Below are 9856 nucleotides of genomic sequence, written 5' to 3' on the forward strand. Positions count from 1 at the left end.
GCAGGGGACGGAGGTTGCCGGTGTGGCCAAGTACTTCTGTGCACATGGGGCCAGCCTGCTGTGTGAGCCTGCATGTTTGGACCACCACTCTAATGGACAGGAATCTGAGCTGATGGCGGGCTCTGCTCTGTATCGGCGAACACTGTTCTCAATTGAGTCTTCTTCCTGTTCAGAATCAGACTCAGATGAAACAGACAATAGGGTTAACTTTTTCTTTGGTGGCTCATTTTCTTCCCTAGGTTCCTCTGCAATAACCCTCTGTTCCTTGACTTAATTGGAGACTGAGGCCCACACCTCACTCCTCTCAGCTCTGGGTATACATTTAAGGTCCTTAAATCTAGGGTCCAATGCTAACCTGGATACCAGCCTGAACTCCGCCCACAAAATTTTTGATTCAGTCTGGAGTCGAGCTAGTTGGGAGGGATTCAAGCCCACCGAAAAGTGATCTGACCAATACAATTGTAAGGGCGGGCTTTATACGTTGATGGACAGATATAGATAGAATAGCCTATACATCGGACAAAGATGGCGCCGTCTCGGGAGCTTAGTGGAACATATTTTATATGATTTAAGCTATCTACACGACTTTTTTTATGTCTACATTGACTTGGTTAGTTGTGTATACGCAAAACGAGTGTTGCCAAAGATTGTAGGTCTTAACTGAAGCACTCTAGACCATTATTGATCGGTTATGCTAACGCGTAGACAAAACATTGAAACAAATGGTAGCTTCTAGCCTTGAGTGCTAATTAAGTAACGTGAGCAGGCATATCTCAACAAATATTGACAGCGCATTCATTTTGAAAGAGGAACAGAGAAACGCGATCAAGGCATTTGTCGATTGAAAAGATGTTTTTGCCGTCCTTCCTACGGGATCAGGTAAAAGTTTAATCTATCAGATGGTAATAATACTATGTTGCTCTGATTGGTTCTAGGTATCCAATTCAGCAAAGAGGAATTTTCTTTCCTGGTTCGTTGAAACACATAATCACAGCCCAATGGTTCGGTCTCAGACTCATATTCTGACTAGAATTATGAGTATGACATCGTCAGGCTAGTCCAATGCAGTAGCAATCTTAAAATATGCGATGTTGGCATTTGCCTTGCGTGTCTCCATGTCGTCTCTGAATGTAGACTTAAACTTGGTCACGTAGGCAGGGTCATCATCTGAGCTCTCCCTCACCCGGGACAGATTGCAAAAAGCAGGCAGAGCCACAGAGCATGAAACATACTTATCTCCTCCCAAAAGTTCAGTCAAATACCTGAAACAGAAAATCAACTCCAATTCAGTCAAAATAAATTGCATTCACTTACCTTATACACAAAATATATCCTCTACATATTCTGCATTTACACATTTACACTATTTCTCTCTTGCATGCACTCAGATAGTGAGAAATATGATGTAAAACATACCTGCAAGGCTCCAGTAGCATTTCCAACCTCTGCAGTTTGTCCATTTCAGCTGTAGTTGGCATGACGACCTTGGTGTTTGTGGTGAGGACGTCCCTCAGTGGCTGTTCGTTTCTGCAGATGCTCTTTATCATGTCCATGGTGGAGTTCCATCTGGTTTGAACGTCTTGCATCAGCGACTCTTTCTTCTGTCCATGTTCAACTTGATGTTGCTCCAATTCAGCTGCACTTGCTGGACTGTGTTTAAAGTGCCCCACAACCTTTCTGCACTTGGCCAGTACATTGTCAAACGCACTGTTATGCAGCGACACTGTGACAGAACGCTGGAGACTGTGCGCGAAGCAGGGGATATGATCATAAGGCAGTTGTCTTGCAGCAGCGATCATATTTCTGTGTGGCGACTTTATTTGACACATCCCACTGCTTTGCAAAGTCAGTAAAGTGTCCCGCGCATGTTTCAGCATAATGTCTCTCCTCAGTTTTCATTACGGTCAAAGCATGTGAATGCAGCGCCCACTTGTCATCGATATAATGTACTGTTACTCCGAGGTAATTGTGGTTACCGAGTGATGTCCAGTAGTCCCCAGTGAGAGCAACAGCGGGTGCACGTTGTAAAGCTGTCGCTTTTGCAGTCCTCTCCTCTTCATATAGCTTGTGAATTCTCCTTGTGATGGTGCGTCTTGAGGGCATCTCATACCTGCAGTAATTTGTCGCTAATCGTAAAATGTTTCTCAGACGGACGTCTTCCAAAACGCTTATCGGCCTGCAGTCTGTAGCTATCCACTTCGCTATGGCATTGGTTAGCTTCTCTTGCCTTGGTTTAGCCATAGTCCTCCCTGCATCTAACGTAGTCTATCGTAGCTTCGTTCCCACTGTGTGTTTGGTTGTATGATATGCTTCTATCAACTGTGTGTTTATAATAATAATAATAATAATTCATTTTATTTTTAAAGCACTTTTCATTCAAAGGAATCTCAGAGTGCCTACATATGTTTAGCTTTTAAATGATAATTAAGACTAGTAGTACTCCGGTGATAAGACAATTCAACTTTGCAGTGTTTACAAATTACTTTGTTTCTGTCGACTCCACCGTCTTTGAGAACTTTAATTTGAAAATGCCCATTTAAAATATGCGTCCCCGTCTCCATGTTTGTTTAATCAAGTGTTTAACCGCAAATTATTTTCGTTTCTGGTTCCACAGCAGTCACCAGCAAACTTTTACAAAATAAAAGCCTGTGAGCAACAAACTTTTACAATAATAAAATAAATAATTAAATCTTCGTTAACGCACGCTAAAATAATTGTCGGCGTTAAATAATTGATGGATTAACGCAAGATTAACGCGTTAACTTGCCCAGCCCTAATAACTAGCTATATTTCTAGATAACTGTCTAACAGCTGTTGCCATTCCCACAAGATGAACATTTGAATGATGTCAAAGTAAAAGTCCTGTGTTCGTTTCCATAACAACAATACAAACAATATACATTTTCTGACCTAAATAAGCAGAGGGCAGAACAGCCTATTATTCTACATTTTTGTAATACTGGTAATCTTTTGTTTGGCATGTTGGCAAGGTTATTTAGGGGTGCGGATTTATTGGAGGCCGGAAAGTAGAATACCGGAAGTGACATAGTGTCAGAATCAACTTTTTCTTAAGATTTTTTAGGGTTAGGGTTAGGGTTAAAGTATAAGGCTAAAAACTAGGTCTCGGTACCCCTACCAATGCCAGAAAGTACGTTACACTTCCTGAACCCCCTGTGTATGACGTCACCGATATTCTACTTTCCGGCCTCCGATAAATCCGCAACCGTTATTTAGAGGACCGTTTCTCAACGGTTTGGTTCTTTAGAGAATGTTTGTTTATTAACTATTCATTTTTCAACAAATAACTCAATTATAATTACAAAGAGGGAAATAAGCAACTTTTTATCGCAACTTTCACTTGCTCCCGCAATTTTATCGCTACAAACATCTAAAAATACTGCAATTTTCACCGCAACTTTTTGGAAAAGCCCCCACGAAATCAGTAATTTTAGGCTGCAACTATCACAAATAGCAACAGCAATATTTTGGGGAAATTGTTCAAATGGTGATACAAGCGTGAAATTAGGTAAAATCATCTTTGAAGGTCACTCTTTGATTTAGGAATGGGGGCCACTCAAAAATCAAAAATGCCATTTATTTCAAGATGGCCACCATGGTTAGACTGATTTTGCATTTCAGCATAATTTTCGCCTATACTTTGTAGATGTCAATAATATCAGACTCCCATAGTATGTTTTTGAACATTTTCAAACAGGAACATTTCTAAAACATGTCATAGGCTAACTGTGTTATAGGTAATGGGGAAAACTACGAGAAGTTTAGGGTTTGTAAGAGGGATAGAGGTATTTGGGGGATATACAATTTAGGAGAACAGTAAAAATAGTAGCTAGATTTGTGGCTAGTTACTTTTTCTTTTTTTTTGCACTGTGGCATGCAACATTTTAAACCCAACCCACAATAGTCGCTAGATTTGTTCGTTAGTTGCTTTTTCACACATCGAAAAAGACTAGAATGAACAAACAATTTGATTGGCTGTCTGGTACTATATAAGGAGTAGCACTACCCTCTGTTCTCATTCCATATAAAAACCAGTAAAAGAGTGCATAGCTGGATTTGTCGCTAGAGTTGCTTTTTTGCCCTTTTTATGCTTCACTCATCCCAGAAGTCAGAACTTCTGCACATTCTGGAATCTGGAATCGTCAAGCCTGATGTAGAGCCACATACTGACGCTATCATTATTGATGGGTTAGCCTTCATCAATGCAAACCCTCCACATGGATCAAAAATGTTTAGGGACTATGCTGCAGAAGACATCCTTCCTAAGGTACAGGCATATTGTTCGAAGTACAAGCGAGATGTTATAGTCTTCGACGTTTACAAGAAGTCCAGCCTTAAGTCAGAAACCAGAGCACAACGTGGGAAGGCCATTAGAAGAAGGGTAACAGAATCTAGTAAGGCTCCTCCAAACTGGAAAAACTTCCTACAAGATGGTGACAACAAGACTGAACTCTTAAGCTTTCTGGCAAGCAAAATATGTCAAGTAGTAGCAGAAAGCACTATGGCGGTGACAAACGGAGAAGAGACAGTCAGCAACAAGAGTGACATCACAGAATTTTCAGACCTGGCCCCATGCTCCCAAGAAGAGGCAGATACGAGAATATTCGTCCATATGGGACATGCAACAGCAAATGGAAGCAGCACAGTGACAATCAAAGCAGACAACACTGATGTTGTTATTATAGCAATATCCGCCATTTTGGATGGCCCCCATTCTCAAGTTAAAGAGATGACCCAGAAGAATGTTTATGCCAAATTTCATGCTTGTTTCACAAAATGAACGATTGTTCCCCTTATTTCCTCTAGTATAGCACGTAAAACGTTATCACTTATCTCAGACTGTTTTTTTAAATTGTCAAGGGACATAACAGAAATAGCAAAATAACATAAAATGCACAAAGTATAGAATTATTAGAATATCTTATCTTAACGTTTTAAATCAAATAAGATGGCATGCTTGCAAGCATTTCCCTGCTGCTGTACTCACCGGAGATTCTTAAACAATATCCAAAGGAGGGAAAAAAAATATATAAACGGTAGTTTACTATAGCTTAAGCTTCTTGGTACTTTTCCTAACTAATATCAGTTGGAAATTATGTGTCGTGTGTGCTAAATCTCTATTTAATTGCATTAATTTGGCTCGGCTCTTCGTTTAACAAACAGGCTTGACGTGAGGGAAAAAAGAAAAGAGGTCGTTTATCTTCTCAACTAGGCAACATAGGCTGGCTCAACCAACAAATCGGAACAGCGCCATCTAGGGGAATGGAGAATTCTGGCGGTTACAATACTTTGGCCTTGGTGCATTTGAGGTGGGCTACATCCTCCCCCCCTGAATGTGCATGCGTCCCTGCATGTGCCTATTCCTACTAAAAGTCTAAATCCTTTGTAAAAGCCTGGTCAAGACCCTTCAACAAAGAGTGCATAACTAAAGTCAAGGGGTTTCCTAACGTCTGGTAAGTCAGCCGGTCAGGTTCAGCCCTATGTCTAACTGATCTTCGCACTTCTGCGTCTTCCTGTGGTTGGACATCATCCACACCCAAATCCTCAGGTCCATGTCGCTCTGATTGTTCATCGTGGTTTTCTTTCCCTACAGGTTCCTCTTCGTCTCCATGTTCTTTTTCAGGTAAGGTTTGCACCACATCATCTTCCTCAACTCCAGGACTCATCTCTTCTTCCTCATTAGGCAAATCATTACCCTCTTTCACTCCGTGAAGCTCTTGTTGCCAGTTCTCTGTTGGTTGGAATACCTCAGCTTCTGGTCTCAGGCTTGATTCCTCAGGGCTTGCATAGGAATTTTCCTCTTCTCCTGAAGAAGGCCTAGTCTGAGGGATTTCATGGACAATAACGACAGGTGGGTAAGTTGTCACCGACATCTCTCCAGGGTAGTCATAATCGACTTCCTCCTCACTCTCATATGGCCTCAGCTGTTCTTCCTCTTCTGACACTGGACTCTGAGCAGGTTGCACTGTGCCTTTCTTTTGCTTGTGCTGATCAGCTTCTGCTTCGATGGATGGAGCCAGGAACCCACTAGGTAAGAGCAAGTCACGATGCAGAGTCCTATCAGGGCCATCAGAGTGAACAGGTGCTACAACATAGACAGGGGAATCATTTATGCGTTTCATTACTTTGTACACAGTTCGACTCCAACGATCAGCTATCTTGTGTTTACCCCGCAGCCCAACATTCTTGACGAGGACATGATCTCCTACTTCCAAGATGGTTTCTCTCACTTTCATGTCATATCTCTGTTTGTTTTTCAGAGCAATCTTCTCACTGTGTTCCACAGCAAGTTTGTAGCTCTCCTGCAGATTCTCTTTGAGCCTTTTCACATAATCAGTTTGAGTGATTCTGCTCTGTCCCTCTGGACGTAGTCCAAATGCCACATCAATAGGGAGGTTGGGTTGTCTCCCAAACATTAGCTGGTAAGGAGAAAAGCCTGTTGTGTCATTTTTGGTGCAATTGTATGTGTGCACCAAAGGCTGCACATAGTCACGCCACCTGGCCTTACTTTCTTCCTCTAGAATCCCAAGCATCTCGAAAAGTGTTCTATTAAACCGTTCTACAGGGTTGCCACGTGGGTGATAAGGGTTGGTTATTGTTTTTTTGATTCCCAACAGCAGGCAAAGGTCTTTAATTACAGCAGATTCGAAGTCACGGCCTTGGTCGCTGTGTAGACGCTCAGGTATTCCATAGTGAACAAAGAAACTGTTCCACAACGTCTTGGCCTTCTGGTCAGCGGTAGGTACTGCAACAGCATATTTCGTGAAATGGTCAGTTATTACCAGAATGTCCTTCGTCCCGCGGCCATCACGTTCCAAAGACAGGTAGTCCATGCAGACTAGTTCGAGTGGTCTGCTGGTCCTAATGTTCACAAGACGGGCTGTCCTCTCAGCCTTTGCTTTGCGACGAATACATCTCTCACAGGTTTCGCAACTTCTTATCTACGTCTGCAGACATCTTTGGCCAATAGAACCACGCGCGGACCAGGTCTATGGTCCTGTCAAATCCTATGTGTCCAACTGAATCATGGAGACCCTCTAGAGCTGTTTCGCGCGATACTTTGTGGGAAGAACCAGCTGAAAAAATGGTTCACCGCTGCTCAGCCTTTTACGGTAAAGAACCGCATTGTCAATGACCAGTTGATCTTGCACTCGAAGCATGAGTTGGACTTCTTTGTCCTCTTTCTGTCTGACACAATAGGAGAGGCGTTTTCCTGTGGCAAGTATGTCTATAATTCTGCTGATTACTGGATCAGCTCTCTGTTCAGCAGCCCATTCCAGCTGTGACATTCTAGGAAGGGTGCTGCATCCTGGAAGCAAATCAGCATGAGTGAACTCGGCCAGCATAGCACTCGCTTCTATGGCAAGGGATTCGACAATCACAGGCAATTGATTACTCTCTTCCCCTGTAGTGAAAGCTTCATCTAACAGGTGTCTCTTGCAAACAGCTTGAATTGCTTCTTTTGGAAAGGTGGCATCAGTCTGTTCTTTTAAAAACTTTGACAGGAACTGCAACACTCTATCGTCTTCAGCTTCGGCACTCAGATCTGTCTAATCAAGGTCATGTGGACGCCTGGATAAGCCGTCGGCATCTTGGTTTCTCTTGCCGGCCCAAAACTGAATACTGAAGTTGACGTTCGACAGGGCTGCTAGCCACCGATGCCCAGCAGCATGTAGTTTGGCGGATGATAATACATAAGTCAAAGGGTTGTTGTCAGTGACAACGGTAAACTCAGCTCCATAGAGATAGTCAGAGTTTATCAGTAATTGCCCACTTAAGGGCAAGAAACTCTAGCTTATGCGTGGGTTATCTCCTTTCACAGTTTGACAAACTCCTACTGGCGTAGGCGATAACTTTCATCTGTCCAGCTTGCTGTTGATACAGAGCCGCTCCAAGGCCATGAAGACTGGCATCAGTATGGAGGATATATTGCAGTCTAGGATTGGCAAAGCCAAGAACTGGAGAAGTTGTTAACTTTCCAATGAGAGTCCTGAATGCTTGCTCACACTTAGCTGTCCACTTCTCAGCAAAGGGTGACTTAAGGTCAACGTTGGAAAAGGACTTAGATTTGCACTTCCGCCTTGCCGGAATGTAGCCAGCAGTGAGATCATTAAGGGGCTTTGCGATTTTTGGGAAGTCCTTGATGAACCTCCTGTAGTATCCTGTAAATCCAAGAAAGGACTTGAGCTCTTTGATATTGTTTGGTCGTGACCAAGTCGTGAGAGCAAAACTTTTGTCAGGGTCAGTTTCTACTCCGTTCTCCGAGACAACATGTCCCAAGTATTTTACTGAATTCCTAAAAAAATGACACTTCTCAGGCAATAACTTGAGCCCAAATAATTTCAATCTGTTCAAAACATGCATAAGCCTCTCCTCATGCTGTTCAAGGGTTTCTGAGAACACAATGATCATCATCAAGAAAAACAAGAACCTCTTTTAGGTTCAAGGAGCCCATGCATTTTTCCATATCTCTTTGAAATGTGCTTGGAGCGTTGGTTACTCCTTGCGGCATCCTATTGAATACCCAAAATCCCATGGGAGTGACGAAGGCTGTTTTAGGCTTGTCTTCTTCTGCCATCTCCACCTGATAGAAGCCTGACTTCAAGTCCATCACAGAGAACCATCTCGATCCTGTCAGAGCTGCAAAAGTGTCTTCAATATTTGGCAAAGCATATGCGTCTTTGATAGTCTGAGCATTACATTTTCTGTAATCAATGCATAATCGAATTTTGCCACTTTTTTACAATTACAACTGGTGATGCAAATAGACTCTCAGACTCTCTTATGATGTTTGCGTCATACAGCTCTTTCATTTCAAGTGGAGCCGGACAGCTTCGTAATCGGATGGATGGATAGGTCTCGCTCTCTGCTTAAAGGGTGTTGGATCAGAAAGACGGATCTTGTGCTTGACTGCTGTTGTATGTCCATAGTCAAGGTTGTCACTTGCAAAGACTTCAGGAATTTAATTCAGTCTCCTTGTAATCCTTTCTCTCCACTCCTCGGAGGGAGGTGAGTCACCACGAAAGTGACGGGGTTGTCTGGAGCTACGGAGTGCAATGTGTAGCACAAGAGGTAAGTGGGGAAACAGATAAAGGAGCAGTGAGCTCTGCCAAGGCGCAGTATGGTGGCACTGTGACACTGTGTGTGGTTTCATTCTTGAGCAAAACAGGCACTTTGAAAGATGTTCGTCTGGGGCTTGACATGACATAGCTGCAAAAAGTCAACCCGCTTGGTAAGTATGAATGAGATGGAAAATCAACCAGTAAGGGAACGCCAGGAAAGCTATTTACGTTCCTTGAATAGCCATCTACTGCCACTTTCTGGCCTGCTGGAAAGACTACTGCCTTCTTGTGAAGAAGTTTGACTTTATTCACTCTGTTCTTGTCTTGTGTTTTACTCTTATACAGGCTGCGGAGATGTTGGATGAGAACAGCATACGCACAGCTCTCAAGGACAGGCCCACCAATCTCGTCACTGAACCCTTCATACAAAACGTCCAGAGCATTAGTGCCAATAAGAACAGGGACCTGAACATAGGCACTGGAATCAGGAACGACAAGGGCTAGTGTGCTAACTGTCTTGGGGTTACCTGTGAAATTCTCTGGAAAGAGTATATCAATCTCGACATAGCCAATATAAGGCACACACTGGCCTGCTGCTTCTTCTACTTCAATTAAGTTATCTAAAGGACAAATTGGATGAGAAGGTAAGTGGGCATCATGAAAGGACTTGGAGATTGCGGTCACTTGTGAGCCTGAGTCAATGAGGCACTCATGTTGAATTCCTTCGATGGTGACGTTAACTAATGATCTTGATCCTACTAAACCATTCATGAGAT

Source organism: Sprattus sprattus (genome assembly GCF_963457725.1).
Source record: "Sprattus sprattus genome assembly, chromosome: 10".
NCBI classification, from domain to species: domain Eukaryota; kingdom Metazoa; phylum Chordata; class Actinopteri; order Clupeiformes; family Clupeidae; genus Sprattus; species Sprattus sprattus.